Below are 16,086 nucleotides of genomic sequence, written 5' to 3'. Positions count from 1 at the left end.
GCGGGATTACATCAGTGAACCGCCGCGTATTATGAAAAAAAAATAGCTATGTGTAGCAGTGAGCTTGTTTGATAATTCTCATTTTTCAGTTTGATTTGATTCCCTAATAACTTAAAGAAGAATAGCATGATATATCAGCTACTGAGGGGTTTGTGCTGGATATACCATATATTCAATTGGTTGTAAAATGTATTGAGATATTAAAAACTATTGTCCTTGCTTTAATTTTCCAACATTGTGAAATTCAAGTATCTTGACGGCATGAACTTGTGAAATGGTGGTGTATAATAGTAGGGTTTTGTCGCCGCAATCTGGAACAGAGAGAGCTTTCTTGGAGATCCCTTGAACAACAGTTATGCAGTTTCGGTGCTATGCTTCACTATGTATGAATGACAATGTAGTATTGAAGTACATAGTCTCCAATGTTAAATTGACAACGAAAAGCTGGAGAACCATGCAAATGCATGCCTGCATGAATAAGCTTGTGTGAAACTAGGGTTCTGAATGCGTTTAAACTTTGGACACGTGGCCATTGCTGTGATCTCTGAACGTGCAGTTTAGTTGTCCTATCGTCATGCGAATCATGCCAGATTCTGTTTAATCGTCAAATTAATCCTGTGCAGGGGCAGGCAGTCAATTCGAGGGACGGCTGAGGACTCTCCATCATATGCCATAATGCTTGCATTATGGCACAGAGGCATTGGACTGGTTTAATCCATTCGAGCTCCTTGCTGAAGGAAGCTCGAATGAACCAGCATTGGTAGTTTGTATAGATTGTCATGTCAGTGTAATATGTTATTGTTACTCTGTATGCTTGATTTGCAGTGTCGTATTGCTGCTAAGGTGGGGAAGTGTTAGGACTTGGAAAGAAAACCTGTGATGCTAGCTAGTGACGTGCTGGAGATGATACTAGTATTATGAGGGTTGCCAAATTAGGAAGAAAACTGGCACATGCTGCTATCCTATGGAGTATGGTTATTATAGACGTTGCTCCCATGAAACACATGATGATGCATGGATCATTACACCTACAGCGATCTAGTGTACAGCTACTGCAGTAGTACGTAGCACACGTACAGGTCTATCGGGTTGAATTTTTGTGTTGTTTGACGGGATGGTCAGGTTGATAAACTAGGATAGGCCAGTGACTAGATGAGTGGAGTATAGTTGCTTGGATCGATTCCTGGAAGCGAAGCCCAGAGGACACGAGAAATGCTCCTCCTGTTAAGGCTGTTCCCTGCTATGCCAATATGCAGCGAGTCCATTTCCCTATGCATTTCTCAAGCAGTAGCAGATCACACTAGAGCCGCAACATGGAGTATCAGGGCATGTTTGATTTGCAGGATTTGGAAAACATAGGATTGCAATGTCATTCCCATTTGGGCCTCCTTTGGTTCATGGGATATGAATGTTATAGGAACAGAAAAATCATAGGAAGTGAGATGACATGCATCTCAATTTCTATAGAGAAAGAGATGGCATTTGATATATATGATAAGGATTTTTATATTGAGTCTAAGCTAATGTTTTTTCCCTCCAAAATGTGAGGAATTGATTTCTATCTTACATAAGAATAGGAATCCATTCCTACAAACCAAAGGGCTTCAAAGAAATTTTTCCTTTGCAAATCCTATCCTATAGCATTCCTATAAAATTCCTACAAACCAAAGAAGGCCTTGAATCCTTCCAGATTTAGTTTGCTTGATTGCATCACAGAAAAATCAAAGGATCTTTTCTAAGTAATTCCAGAGGATGCTAAAATTCATATGGAATGTACTCCCTCCGTCCCATAATGTAAGACATTTTTTGAAACTACACTAGTGACAAAGAGCCTAATTGGTTCGATGCCAATTGTTGGCAAGTCTAAAAATTTGGCTCTTAATTGGTTGGCTACCAGTTGGTTCTTGTCCATCTCTAAAAAAGTTGCCAATTTTTGGCAACTTTTGGTTTTGCTAAACGTTGGCTTGCTAAATATTGGCAATGCCAAACTTTGGCAGCAAATCAATTAGCCTCAAAAAATGTTTTACATTATGGGACGAAGGGAGTACCATTTTTATGAGATTTGGTCAAGCGACTGACATAGGAAAAAATTATTAAGGAATCCAATCCTTCAAAATTCCTTTGAATCAAATCTGGCTTGGAGAGGTAAAGTTTTCGCAAATTAGAGGGCATTTCTGAAACGGATGAGGCGAGAAGCAAGGAACAAACTACTACACGTTGACACTTGGTGCGCTAGGATTTATCCTATTCATCGGCACTCTAAAAACATTCAGTTAATTACACCTAAACTACGTATTCTCGAACCTTAGACATCAAGAATATGACACCGCTGAATATGAAGTTAGATGTTAGCCTATGAGACCACAGTGTGATGTTAGAGGTAATGTTCCGGATGACTTCGCTGCTGCTCACCTCTAGACAAATAAAAACTTTGTTGCTCCCATATTTTCCAAAGAACGATCAGTAAGATAAAACTCTTGATGGATGGATTCCGACAGGCCAACAACAAGCATGTCAATGGACAGGAAGCCGCCAATGGATAGGAAGTTATTGGAGGATGTATGCTATATGAAAAAGAAAGTGGGTAGAGATCGCCTTGTCTAATTCCTCTTTTGCATTTGATCCATGGGCCAGGTATTCCGTTGAGCAGTACAAATGCTGTGCCAGAGTGGAGAATGTGTTGAATCCAAGCACACAACCGCGGAGGAAAGCCTCTAGTGCGCATGTTAGAAGCAGCAAAGACACAATCAACTAAAGACCACCATGCCGATTCTTCACACGCCAACTCTGCTCGTCGGCCACCACAGCGACATGGGCACGCATTGTCATGGTAATGAGATGGTATACCTCGATCACTAATCCTCCCTCCCTGGTTGCTTGTTGGCTCGGACGAAGATCGGTTTACACCGACGGATATGTTGCCTCAGATATTGCTTGGAATATTAGATTGGTTGGCCGATCTAACATCAGGTACACCGATGAACAGGTGCATAGAAAGAAAGAAAGAAAGAAAAGAGAAAGGGAAAGACAACAGGCTCCATGAAAAAGAAAAGGGTGAACATGTCTTGTGCATGCCTTTGTGCTTGGAAGCAATGAAGTGATAAAAATAGAGCACAACATGCGACCTTCTACGGTCATGTCCGTAGAGACACCTTGAACCGGAAGCTAACGGGTAATGAAGTGTTTTCGGTCAAATCATGTACTTAGACCTTGTTAATTCTAGCTCAATCCCGAGATCGCTACATATTTGGAAAGTTAAGGTTCCCTTATGAATCAAAATATTTATGTGGTTCGTGCACAAGCAAGTGATCCCTATCAAAGATAACTTACTGAAGCGATGAAGGGTAGGTAGTTCACGATGTTGCTTTTGTGTTCACGACGAAACAATTCAACACTTATTTATTGATTGCCCTCTCCCGAAGTTACTTTGGAGGTCCATACATATAGCTTTTAATATTATCCCTTCAGTTAGCATTGACGCGTTGTTTGGGACGTGGCTAAATGGAGTGAATCCTGAGATTGCGTCAAGTATTCGGATTGGAATATGCCCACTTCTTTGGGCTATATGGAACTGCAGGAACGATATGATTTTTAACAGACTATATATGATTAACTTCTTGCAGGTTATCTTCAGAGCTACGGCATGGATCCGTACGTGGTTGCTACTCACTCCTACGGGCTCCAGGGAGCATTTGGCTACTGCGTGCAACCGATGAAAGATGGTCGCACAGGCTATCTTCAACCGGTTTGGATGGCGGTCACATAATAGGATAGGTCCTTAATGTTCTTTCGTCCAGCCGGTTGTGGCTTTGAGTTGCTTTATCTTTTTTGTGCTCCGTTTGTGAGCTGTATTCTGCAAACCAGACTATTTATTTTGATGAACTTGATTTAATAAAGTGGCCGCATGCATCTTTTCGATGCAGAGGCTGGGGATGTCCTCCTTTTTTTTAAAAAAAAAGGGATGAGAACAATATCATCTCACGCTTCATTTTACAGGTTACCTGATGATGGAAGATGAAGAGCTCTTGTGTGCGGTGTACAAGGAGGCGATGAGATTACGAGCACGACATGCGGCCTCATGGCCATGTTTGTTGAGACGAGAAGCATGTCATCTCGTGCTCCATTTTACAGGTCAAATCACATGATCGTCTTGCGATTAAATGGGTGAAACGTCCATCATCGAAGGACAAATGAATCTGAAATCATACGGAGCGGCAAATGACCCACACAGCGACATGCTCGCAAATTTTTAGGAAATTTGGCCCAAATGAGAAATCCCATAAATTCACGGGTACAAACAGCGAACAGGTTTCATACAAAGATGAAAAGGGTTAAAACCCATGCAGAGAGAGAAGCCCATGAGGTCGTACAAGCTTTCTTGTTGAGAAGCAATCTGCATGAACCCGCACACTCAAGATCACATGGTGATCGAGTGATGCGACAGGGGAGTTCAATTAGCTCCATGTTATTTTCATGAGAGATCTAATCTATGGCAAAGTCCCTGGACTTATTGGCACACTCAAGATCATACGGTGATTGAGTGATGCATTAGAGCATCTATAGCCGGGCACCTCAAACCGGCCTCAAACGCCCGGGTGATCAACCCGGTCACGAAATTTCGACCCAGACAGACGCCTCAGACGAGGCTCAAACACCCGGGCTGACCGGCACCCTTCATATCCAGCCCAAATATGGGACGGATATGAGGGCGCCCGTGGGCGCCCGCATGTCGGACCCGACAGTCCGACCCCACCACAAATTGCACCAAACCCACCCCCTCAGAACTATCGGATCCATTTGCTCTCTCCTTTCTTCTTCCTCCTCTGCGTCGTCTGTCCCGCAGCTCTGCCGCCGCGCGCGCTCCGCAACCGTTCTTAGCCTCTACGCCGCCAGCTTCGGCAGAGCAGTCCTCTCTCATGTCCTCACCGTGGGGGACGTCGTCGCCGGCCTGGACGACACCGTGTTATGTCTGGCAACTCTCCGACTCCGCCTTGCATTTGATGTGCTCGACACATTGTCTGACCGGATTTTTTGTGATTTTATTAGGGAAAGCGATGGATCTGATGCTTCGTCCGACGAGGAGTATGGACCGACGGAGCTTGATCAAATGATTCAAAATGAGTTATTCGATTCCTCGGATTTGGATGAAGAAATGGACATGATCATGCTCATGAGCATGCAAGAGGAAATGGACCGGCGGGTGGAGCATATTCTCAACTTCAAGGGCTCAGTCAAAGGGATAAGACTGATCAATCGGGATAGGGTGTTCGGAGCACGGCTATTGCAGAAGGACTACTTTGCTCCAAATCCAACTTTCCCAGATGATCCATAATTTTATCGCCGTTTCCCCATGCGAAAACCATTGTTATTGCGCATTGTGGAGCGAGCGGAGGCTAGGGGGTTTCCAGGAAAGCTCGGATAAATTGATTGCATGCATTGGCAATGAAAGAACTGTTGGGTTTCGTAGTAATTTCAAAAATTTTCCTACGCGCACACAGGATCATGTGATGCATAGCAACGAGAGGAGAGTGTTGTCTACGTACCCAACGCAGACCGACTGCGGAAGCAATGACACGACGTAGAGGAAGTAGTCGTACGTCTTCACGATCCAACCGATCAAGCACCGAAACTACGGCACCTCCGAGTTCGAGCACACGTTCAGCTCGATGACGATCCCCGGACTCCGATCCAGCAAAGTGTCGGGGAAGAGTTTCGTCAGCACGACGGCGTGGTGACGATCTTGATGAACTACAGCAGCAGGGCTTCGCCTAAACTCCGCTACAGTATTATCGAGGAATATGGTGGCAGGGGGCACCGCACACGGCTAAGGAATCGATCACGTGGATCAACTTGTGTCAACTTGTGTGTTTAGAGGTGCCCCTGCCTCCGTATATAAAGGAGGAGAGGAGGGGAGGCTGGCCGGCCAAAGAGGGAGGCGCAGGAGAGTCCTACTCCCTCTGGGAGTAGGAGTCCTCCCCCCAATCCTAGTCCAACTAGGATTCCTCGGAGGGGAAGGGAGAGAGGGGGGCCGGCCACCTTCTCCTAGTCCTAATAGGACTAGGGGAGGGGAAAGAGGCGCAGCCACCTTGGGCTGCCCCTTTCTCCTTTCCACTAAGGCCCATGATGGCCCATATGGCTCCCGGGGGGTTCCGGTAACCTCCCGGTAACCCGGTAAAATCCCGATTTCACCCGGAACACTTCCGATGTCCAAACATAGGCTTCCAATATATCAATCTTTACGTCTCGACCATTTCGAGACTCCTCGTCATGTCCGTGATCACATCCGGGACTCCGAACAACCTTCGGTACATCAAAATGCATAAACTCATAATATAACTGTCATCGTAACCTTAAGCGTGCGGACCCTACGGGTTCGAGAACAATGTAGACATGACCGAGACATGTCGCTGGTCAATAACCAATAGCGGGACCTGGATGCCCATATTGGCTCCTACATATTCTACGAAGATCTTTATCGGTCAGACCGCATAACAACATACGTTGTTCCCTTTGTCATCGGTATGTTACTTGCCCGAGATTCGATCGTCGGTATCCAATACCTAGTTCAATCTCGTTAACGGCAAGTCTCTTTACTCGTTCCGTAATACATCATCTCACAACTAACATATTAGTTGTAATGCTTGCAAGGCTTATGTGATGTGTATTACCGAGAGGGCCCAGAGATACCTCTCCGACAATCGGAGTGACAAATCCTAATCTCGAAATACGCCAACCCAACATCGACCATTGGAGACACCTGTAGTACTCCTTTATAATCACCCATTTACGTTGTGACGTTTGGTAGTACCCAAAGTGTTCCTCCGGTAAACGGGAGTTGCATAATCTCATAGTCGTAGAAACATGTATAAGTCATGAAGAAAGCAATAGCAACATACTAAACGATCAGGTGCTAAGCTAATGGAATGGGTCATGTCAATCAGATCATTCTACTAATGATGTGACCTCGTTAATCAAATAACAACTCATTGTTCATGGTTAGGAAACATAACCATCTTTGATTAACGAGCTAGTCAAGTAGAGGCATACTAGTGACACTCTGTTTGTCTATGTATTCACACATGTATTATGTTTCCGGAAAATACAATTCTAGCATGAATAATAAACATTTATCATGATTATAAGGAAATAAATAATAACTTTATTATTGCCTCTAGGGCATATTTCCTTCAGTCTCCCACTTGCACTAGAGTCAATAATCTAGATTACACTGTAATGAATCTAACACCCATGGAGTTTTGGTGCTGATCATGTTTTGCTCGTGGAAGAGGCTTAGTCAACGGGTCTGCAATATTCAGATCCGTATGTATCTTGCAAATCTCTCTGTCTCCCACCTGGACTAGATCCCGGATGGAGTTGAAGCGTCTCTTGATGTGTTTGGTCCTTTTGTGAAATCTGGATTCCTTTGCCAAGGCAATTGCACCAGTATTGTCACAAAAGATTTTCATTGGACCCGATGCACTAGGTATGACACCTAGATCGGATATGAACTCCTTCATCCAGACTCCTTCATTTGCTGCTTCCGAAGCAGCTATGTATTCCGCTTCACATGTAGATCCCGCTACGACGCTTTGTTTAGAACTGCACCAACTGACAGCTCCACCGTTTAATGTAAACACGTATCCGGTTTGCGATTTAGAATCGTCCGGATCAGTGTCAAAGCTTGCATCAACGTAACCTTTTACGATGAGCTCTTTGTCACTTCCATATACGAGAAACATATCCTTAGTCCTTTTCAGGTATTTCAGGATGTTCTTGACCGCTGTCTAGTGATCCATTCCTGGATTACTTTGGTACCTCCCTGCTAAACTTATAGCAAGGCACACATCAGGTCTGGTACACAGCATTGCATACATGATAGAGCCTATGGCTGATGCATAGGGAACATCTTTCATATTCTCTCTATCTTCTGCAGTGGTCGGGCATTGAGTCTTACTCAATTTCACACCTTGTAACACAGGCAAGAACCCTTTCTTTGCTTGATCCATTTTGAATTTCTTCAAAATTTTGTCAAGGTATGTGCTTTGTGAAAGTCCAATTAAGCGTCTTGATCTGTCTCTATAGATCTTAATGCCTAATGTGTAAGCAGCTTCACCGAGGTCTTTCATTGAAAAACTTTTATTCAAGTATCCCTTTATGCTATCCAGAAATTCTATATCATTTCCAATCAGTAATATGTCATCCACATATAATATCAGAAATGCTACAGAGCTCCCACTCACTTTCTTGTAAATACAGGCTTCTCCAAAAGTCTGTATAAAACCAAATGCTTTGATCACACTATCAAAACGTTTATTCCAACTCCGAGAGGCTTGCACCAGTCCATAAATGGATCGCTGGAGCTTGCACACTTTGTTAGCTCCCTTTGGATCGACAAAACCTTCTGGTTGCATCATATACAACTCTTCTTCCAGGAATCCATTCAGGAATGCAGTTTTGACATCCATTTGCCAAATTTCATAATCATAAAATGCGGCAATTGCTAACATGATTCGGACGGACTTAAGCATCGCTATAGGTGAGAAGGTCTCATCGTAGTCAATTCCTTGAACTTGCCGAAAACCTTTTGCGACAAGTCGAGCTTTGTAGACAGTAACATTACCATCAGCGTCAGTCTTCTTCTTAAAGATCCATTTATTCTCAATCGCTTGCCGATCATCGGGCAAGTCAACCAAAGTCCATACTTTGTTCTCATACATGGATCCCATCTCAGATTTCATGGCTTCTAGCCACTTTGCGGAATCTGGGCTCACCATCGCTTCTTCATAGTTCGTAGGTTCATCATGATCTAGTAGCATGACCTCCAGAACAGGATTACCGTACCACTCTGGTGCGGATCTTACTCTGGTTGATCTACGAAGTTCAGTAGTATCTTGATCTGAAGTTTCATGATCATTATCATTGGCTTCCTCACTAACTGGTGTAGGTGTCACTGAAACAGTTTTCTGTGATGAACTACTTTCCAGTAAGGGAGCAGGTACAGTTACATCGTCAAGTTCTACTTTCCTCCCACTCACTTCTTTCGAGAGAAACTCCTTCTCTAGAAATGATCCATTCTTAGCAACAAATGTTTTGCCTTCGGATCTGTGATAGAAGGTGTACCCAACAGTTTCCTTTGGGTATCCTATGAATACATATTTCTCCGATTTGGGTTCGAGCTTATCAGGTTGAAGCATCGCAGCCCCAAACTTTAAGAAACGACAACTTTGGTTTCTTGCCAAACCATAGTTCATAAGGCGTCGTCTCAACGGATTTTGATGGTGCCCTATTTAACATGAATGCGGCCGTCTCTAAAGCATATCCCCAAAATGATAGCGGTAAATCTGTAAGAGACATCATAGATCGCACCATATCTAGTAAAGTACGATTACGACGTTCGGACACACCATTACGCTGTGGTGTTCCGGGGGGCGTGAGTTGCGAAACTATTCCACAGTTTTTCAAATGTACACCAAACTCGTAACTCAAATATTCTCCTCCACGATCAGATCGTAGAAACTTTATTTTCTTGTTACGATGATTTTCAACTTCACTCTGAAATTCTTTGAACTTTTCAAATGTTTCAGACTTATGCTTCATTAAGTAGATATATCCATATCTGCTCAAATCATCTGTGAAGGTGAGAAAATAACGATATCCGCCACGAGCCTCAATATTCATCGGACCACATACATCGGTATGTATGATTTCCAACAAATCTGTTGCTCTCTCCATAGTACCGGAGAACAGTGTTTTAGTCATCTTGCCCATGAGGCACGGTTCGCAAGTACCAAGTGATTCATAATCAAGTGGTTCCAAAAGTCCATTAGTATGGAGTTTCTTCATGCGTTTTACACCGATATGACCTAAACGACAGTGCCACAAATAAGTTGCACTTTCATTATCAACTCTGTATCTTTTGGTTTCAACATTATGAATATGTGTATTACTACTATCGAGATTTAGTAAGAATAGACCACTCTTCAAGGGTGCATGACCATAAAAGATATTACTCATATAAATAGAACAACCATTATTCTCTGATTTAAATGAATAACCGTCTCGCATTAAACAAGATCCAGATATAATGTTCATGCTCAACGCTGGCTCCAAATAACAATTATTTAGGTCTAATATTAATCCCGAAGGTAGATGTAGAGGTAGCGTGCCGACCGCGATCACATCGACTTTGGAACCGTTTCCCACGCGCATCGTCACCTCGTCCTTTGCCAGTGCCCGCTTATTCTGTAGTCCCTGTTTCGAGTTGCAAATATTAGCAACAGAACCAGTATCAAATACCCAGGTGCTACTGCGAGCATTGGTAAGGTACACATCAATAACATGTATATCACATATACCTTTGTTCACCTTGCCATCCTTCTTATCCGCCAAATACTTGGGGCAGTTCCGCTTCCAGTGACCAGTCTGCTTGCAGTAGAAGCACTCAGTTTCAGGCTTAGGTCTAGACTTGGGTTTCTTCTCTTGAGCAGCAACTTGCTTGCCGTTCTTTTTGAAGTTCCCCATTTCCTTCCCTTTGCCCTTTTTCTTGAAACTAGTGGTCTTGTTAACCATCAACACTTGATGCTCCTTCTTGATTTCTACCTCCGCAGCTTTTAGCATTGCGAAGAGCTCGGGAATAGTCTTGTTCATCCCTTGCATATTATAGTTCATCACGAAGCTCTTGTAGCTTGGTGGCAGTGATTGGAGAATTCTGTCAATGACGCAATCATCTGGAAGATTAACTCCCAATTGAATCAAGTGATTATTATACCCAGACATTTTGAGTATATGCTCACTGACAGAACTGTTCTCTTCCATCTTGCAGCTATAGAACTTATTGGAGACTTCATATCTCTCAATCCGGGCATTTGCTTGAAATATTAACTTCAACTCCTGGAACATCTCATATGCTCCATGACGTTCAAAACGTCGTTGAAGTCCCGCTTCTAAGCCGTAAAGCATGGCACACTGAACTATCGAGTAGTCATCAGCTTTGCTCTGCCAGACGTTCATAACATCTGGCGTTGCTCCAGCAGCAGGCCTGGCACCCAGCGGTGCTTCCAGGACGTAATTCTTCTGTGCAGCAATGAGGATAATCCTCAAGTTACGGACCCAGTCCGTGTAATTGCTACCATCATCTTTCAACTTTGCTTTCTCAAGGAACGCATTAAAATTTAACGGAACAACAGCACGAGCCATCTATCTACAATCAACATAAACAAGCAAGATACTATCAGGGACTAAGTTCATGATAAATTTTAAGTTCAATTAATCATATTATTAAAGAACTCCCACTTAGATAGATATCCCTCTAATCCTCTAAGTGATCACGTGATCCAAATCAACTAAACCATGTCCGATCATCACGTGAGATGGAGTAGTTTCATCGGTGAACATCATTATGTTGATCATATCTACTATATGATTCACGCTCGACCTTTCGGTCTCCGTGTTCCAAGGCCATATCTGCATATGCTAGGTTCGTCAAGTTTAACCTGAGTATTCTGCGTGCGCAACTGTTTTGCACCCGTTGTATTTGAACGTAGAGCCTATCACACCCGATCATCACGTGGTGTCTCAGCACGAAGAACTTTTGCAACGGTGCATACTCAGGGAGAACACTTCTTGATAATTTAGTGAGAGATCATCTTATAATGCTACCGTCAATCAAAGCAAGATAAGATGCATAAAAAGATAAACATCACATGCAATCAATATAAGTGATATGATATGGCCATCATTATCTTGTGCTTGTGATCTCCATCTCCGAAGCACCGTCATGATCACCATCGTCACCGGCGCGACACCTTGATCTCCATCGTAGCATCGTTGTCGTCTCGCCAATCTTATGCTTCCACGACTATCACTACCGTTTAGTAATAAAGTAAAGCATTACATCATGATTGCATTGCATACAATAAAGCGACAACCATATGGCTCCTGCCAGTTGCCGATAACTTGGTTACAAAACATGATCATCTCATACAATAAAATTCAGCATCATGCCTTGACCATATCACATCACAACATGCCCTGCAAAAACAAGTTAGACGTCCTCTACTTTGTTGTTGCATGTTTTACGTGGCTGCTACGGGCTTAAGTAAGAACCAATCTCACCTACGCATCAAAACCACAACGATAGTTTGTCAAATAGACTCCGTTTTAACCTTCGCAAGGACCGGGCGTAGCCATACTTGGTTCAACTAAAGTTGGAGAGGCAGTCGCCCGCAAGCCATCTCTGTGCAAAGCACGTCGAGGGAACCGGTCTCGCGTAAGCGTACGCGTAAGGTTGGTCCGGGTCGTCTCGTCCAACAATACCACTGAACCAAAATATGACATGCTGGTAGGCAGTATGACTTGTATCGTCCACAACTCACTTGTGTTCTACTCGTGCATATAACATCAACATCATTAACCTAGGCTCGGATGCCACTGTTGGGTTTCGTAGTAATTTCAAAAAATTTCCTACGCGCACACAGGATCATGTGATGCATAGCAACGAGAGGAGAGTGTTGTCTACGTACCCAACGCAGACCGACTGCGGAAGCAATGACACGACGTAGAGGAAGTAGTCGTACGTCTTCACGATCCAACCGATCAAGCACCGAAACTACGGCACCTCCGAGTTCGAGCACACGTTCAGCTCGATGACGATCCCCGGACTCCGATCCAGCAAAGTGTCGGGGAAGAGTTTCGTCAGCACGACGGCGTGGTGACGATCTTGATGAACTACAGCAGCAGGGCTTCGCCTAAACTCCGCTACAGTATTAGCGAGGAATATGGTGGCAGGGGGCACCGCACACGGCTAAGGAATCGATCACGTGGATCAACTTGTGTCAACTTGTGTGTTTAGAGGTGCCCCTGCCTCCGTATATAAAGGAGGAGAGGAGGGGAGGCTGGCCGGCCAAAGAGGGAGGCGCAGGAGAGTCCTACTCCCTCTGGGAGTAGGATTCCTCCCCCCAATCCTAGTCCAACTAGGATTCCTCGGAGGGGAAGGGAGAGAGGGGGGCCGGCCACCTTCTCCTAGTCCTAATAGGACTAGGGGAGGGGAAAGAGGCGCAGCCACCTTGGGCTGCCCCTTTCTCCTTTCCACTAAGGCCCATGATGGCCCATATGGCTCCCGGGGGGTTCCGGTAACCTCCCGGTAACCCGGTAAAATCCCGATTTCACCCGGAACACTTCCGATGTCCAAACATAGGCTTCCAAATATATCAATCTTTACGTCTCGACCATTTCGAGACTCCTCGTCATGTCCGTGATCACATCCGGGACTCCGAACAACCTTCGGTACATCAAAATGCATAAACTCATAATATAACTGTCATCGTAACCTTAAGCGTGCGGACCCTACGGGTTCGAGAACAATGTAGACATGACCGAGACATGTCTCTGGTCAATAACCAATAGCGGGACCTGGATGCCCATATTGGCTCCTACATATTCTACGAAGATCTTTATCGGTCAGACCGCATAACAACATACGTTGTTCCCTTTGTCATCGGTATGTTACTTGCCCGAGATTCGATCGTCGGTATCCAATACCTAGTTCAATCTCGTTAACGGCAAGTCTCTTTACTCGTTCCGTAATACATCATCTCACAACTAACATATTAGTTGTAATGCTTGCAAGGCTTATGTGATGTGTATTACCGAAGAGGGCCCAGAGATACCTCTCCGACAATCGGAGTGACAAATCCTAATCTCGAAATACGCCAACCCAACATCGACCATTGGAGACACCTGTAGTACTCCTTTATAATCACCCATTTACGTTGTGACGTTTGGTAGTACCCAAAGTGTTCCTCCGGTAAACGGGAGTTGCATAATCTCATAGTCGTAGGAACATGTATAAGTCATGAAGAAAGCAATAGCAACATACTAAACGATCAGGTGCTAAGCTAATGGAATGGGTCATGTCAATCAGATCATTCTACTAATGATGTGACCTCGTTAATCAAATAACAACTCATTGTTCATGGTTAGGAAACATAACCATCTTTGATTAACGAGCTAGTCAAGTAGAGGCATACTAGTGACACTCTGTTTGTCTATGTATTCACACATGTATTATGTTTCCGGAAAATACAATTCTAGCATGAATAATAAACATTTATCATGATTATAAGGAAATAAATAATAACTTTATTATTGCCTCTAGGGCATATTTCCTTCAAGAACTGTCCCAAAGGTTTGCGGGGAATGTATGATGGTCACACCAAAGAGGCCACCATCATACTAGAAGCGGTGGCATCACATGACTTATTGATTTGGCATGCTTTCTTTGGAATACCGGGTTCTCACAACAACATCAACGTGCTTTAATGATCTCCGATGTTCAGGAGGCTTTGCAATGGGGAATCACCGTTGTGCAACTACACCGTCCATGGCCGAGATTACAACATGGGATACTATCTTGCCGATGACATCTATTCTCAGTGGGCGGCGTTTGTCAAGACCATATCCGAACCGCATGGCAATAAACAGAGCCATTTTGCAACAATGCAGGAAGTGAGTAGGAAGGATGTGGAGAGGGCATTTGGTGTGCTTCAAGCTCGCTGGGTTGTTCGTGGGGCTGCAATGATGTGGGAATCAGAAACTTTGCGGCAGTTCATGACATGTTTGTTATTTTACACAATATGATTGTCGAGGATGGGGTGATGGTGTAGCCCAAACCAATGATTTTGAAGCACCTGCGGAACAAGTTGAAATCCTAGAAGATCAAGATGCAACTCAGCTTATGTACTTTCTGCGGATGCATCCGAATCTTTGAGATCATCAGATGCGCGCGCAACTACTCAATGATCTTGTAGACCATATGTGGACTCATAATGGAAACCAAGGAGCTGATGTTTAAGTTGTGCACTTAAAATAAATTTTATGTAAACACTATTTATGTTTTGTACCAGCATACATGCGACAATGGCTTGTATGATCGATGTGCATGGATTTGAGAGTCCGGATTTGAGATATGTGAATGCCGGGAGCGAAATATGAGGGTTCGTCCGGACGCATCCGCGGGCATATGCTCGGGCGCGTCCGCGGATGTATAGGGGGCGGATTTGCCAAGTCCGGTTGTAGATGCTTCTATGGAGCTTGGCTTCATGATTAAAGATAAATTGGCTCATGACACATGCAAGTAGTTAACAGTGATGGCGCATATATATTCAGAAGTCTATTGCAACATGTATTTTTCGTGACCGACGAGGCCGAAAATATTGATAAGTCTTGGCCGACGAGGTTGGACACATTATCTCTTTGACCGACGAGGCTAGAAGACATTACCTCTTTCCATGACCGAGGAGGCAGGAATCCTTTTGTCCTAACCCACGAGTCCGAACAAATTTTGATGCTTTACTCCGAACCCTGTGTCGACCAGGCCCGATGTTTCATACCAAAGACCCACGAAGCTTTGGGATAGTATGCCACTGTTATCTCTCAATACATCTTGAGAACATTTCAAGTTTAAGAAGACGACCATGAGTGCATCTTAATCGAAGGTGTTCTGCAGGATTACCAGCAGATGTAATTAATCGGATTATCTTACGAGGCTCCGGGAACCAGAATCTCTACAATCGTTGGATACTCGTCAGATCTATTTGTCCATGGCGCAATATATGTGATCATGTGAGAAACCACACTTTATAATTCTCAAGAGAATTAATAAAGCAGTATTTTTATATGTTATCGTCCCTTTCATTTATTTCTATACGAATGTATATACTGGCATGCCCATGATCTATTTACGGTCATGCCATTAGGAAATACTCCTATCATGGGGGGCATTTCTTTTACGCGAAACCGAAAGGGTAGAAGTATAATAAACCACACTTGGGCAAGACCAAAGGTTTTTTTTTAAAATTAGAGGTAAATCAAACGGGTGTGCCCCAACTAGAAGCTCAAATGTAATTAGCCCAAAAAAGTAATCACAAACAACCAGCTTTTCATCCATCATGCAAACAACCAGCTTTTCATCCATCATGCAATGGTGAGAAAACCCATTAAAACTCCATGGTAGAGAAAAGTGGTGCACATGCGCTGCATCATTTGTCACGACATCAGAGAGTTTTTGTTGCTTGGGTTAGGCCCAAC

General features: G+C 43.8%; 1 protein-coding gene across 2 annotated transcripts in view; it reads left to right on the top strand.

The window, feature by feature from the left end:
• The window catches only part of LOC119287613, a 6,236-nt gene extending 5,233 nt beyond the window's left edge, over nucleotides 1-1,003 (top strand). For both annotated transcript variants that reach the window (XM_037567193.1, XM_037567192.1), the window contains exon 10: nucleotides 624-1,003. The gene's annotated coding sequence lies outside the window, so the exon portion shown is untranslated. The remainder of the gene's footprint in view (nucleotides 1-623) is intronic.
• Nucleotides 1,004-16,086: the final 15,083 nt, after the last annotated feature.

Source organism: Triticum dicoccoides, chromosome 4A (assembly GCF_002162155.2).
Source record: "Triticum dicoccoides isolate Atlit2015 ecotype Zavitan chromosome 4A, WEW_v2.0, whole genome shotgun sequence".
NCBI classification, from domain to species: domain Eukaryota; kingdom Viridiplantae; phylum Streptophyta; class Magnoliopsida; order Poales; family Poaceae; genus Triticum; species Triticum dicoccoides.
Note: the sequence above shows the minus strand (reverse complement) of the source record. Positions and strands in the feature narration are given on the sequence as shown.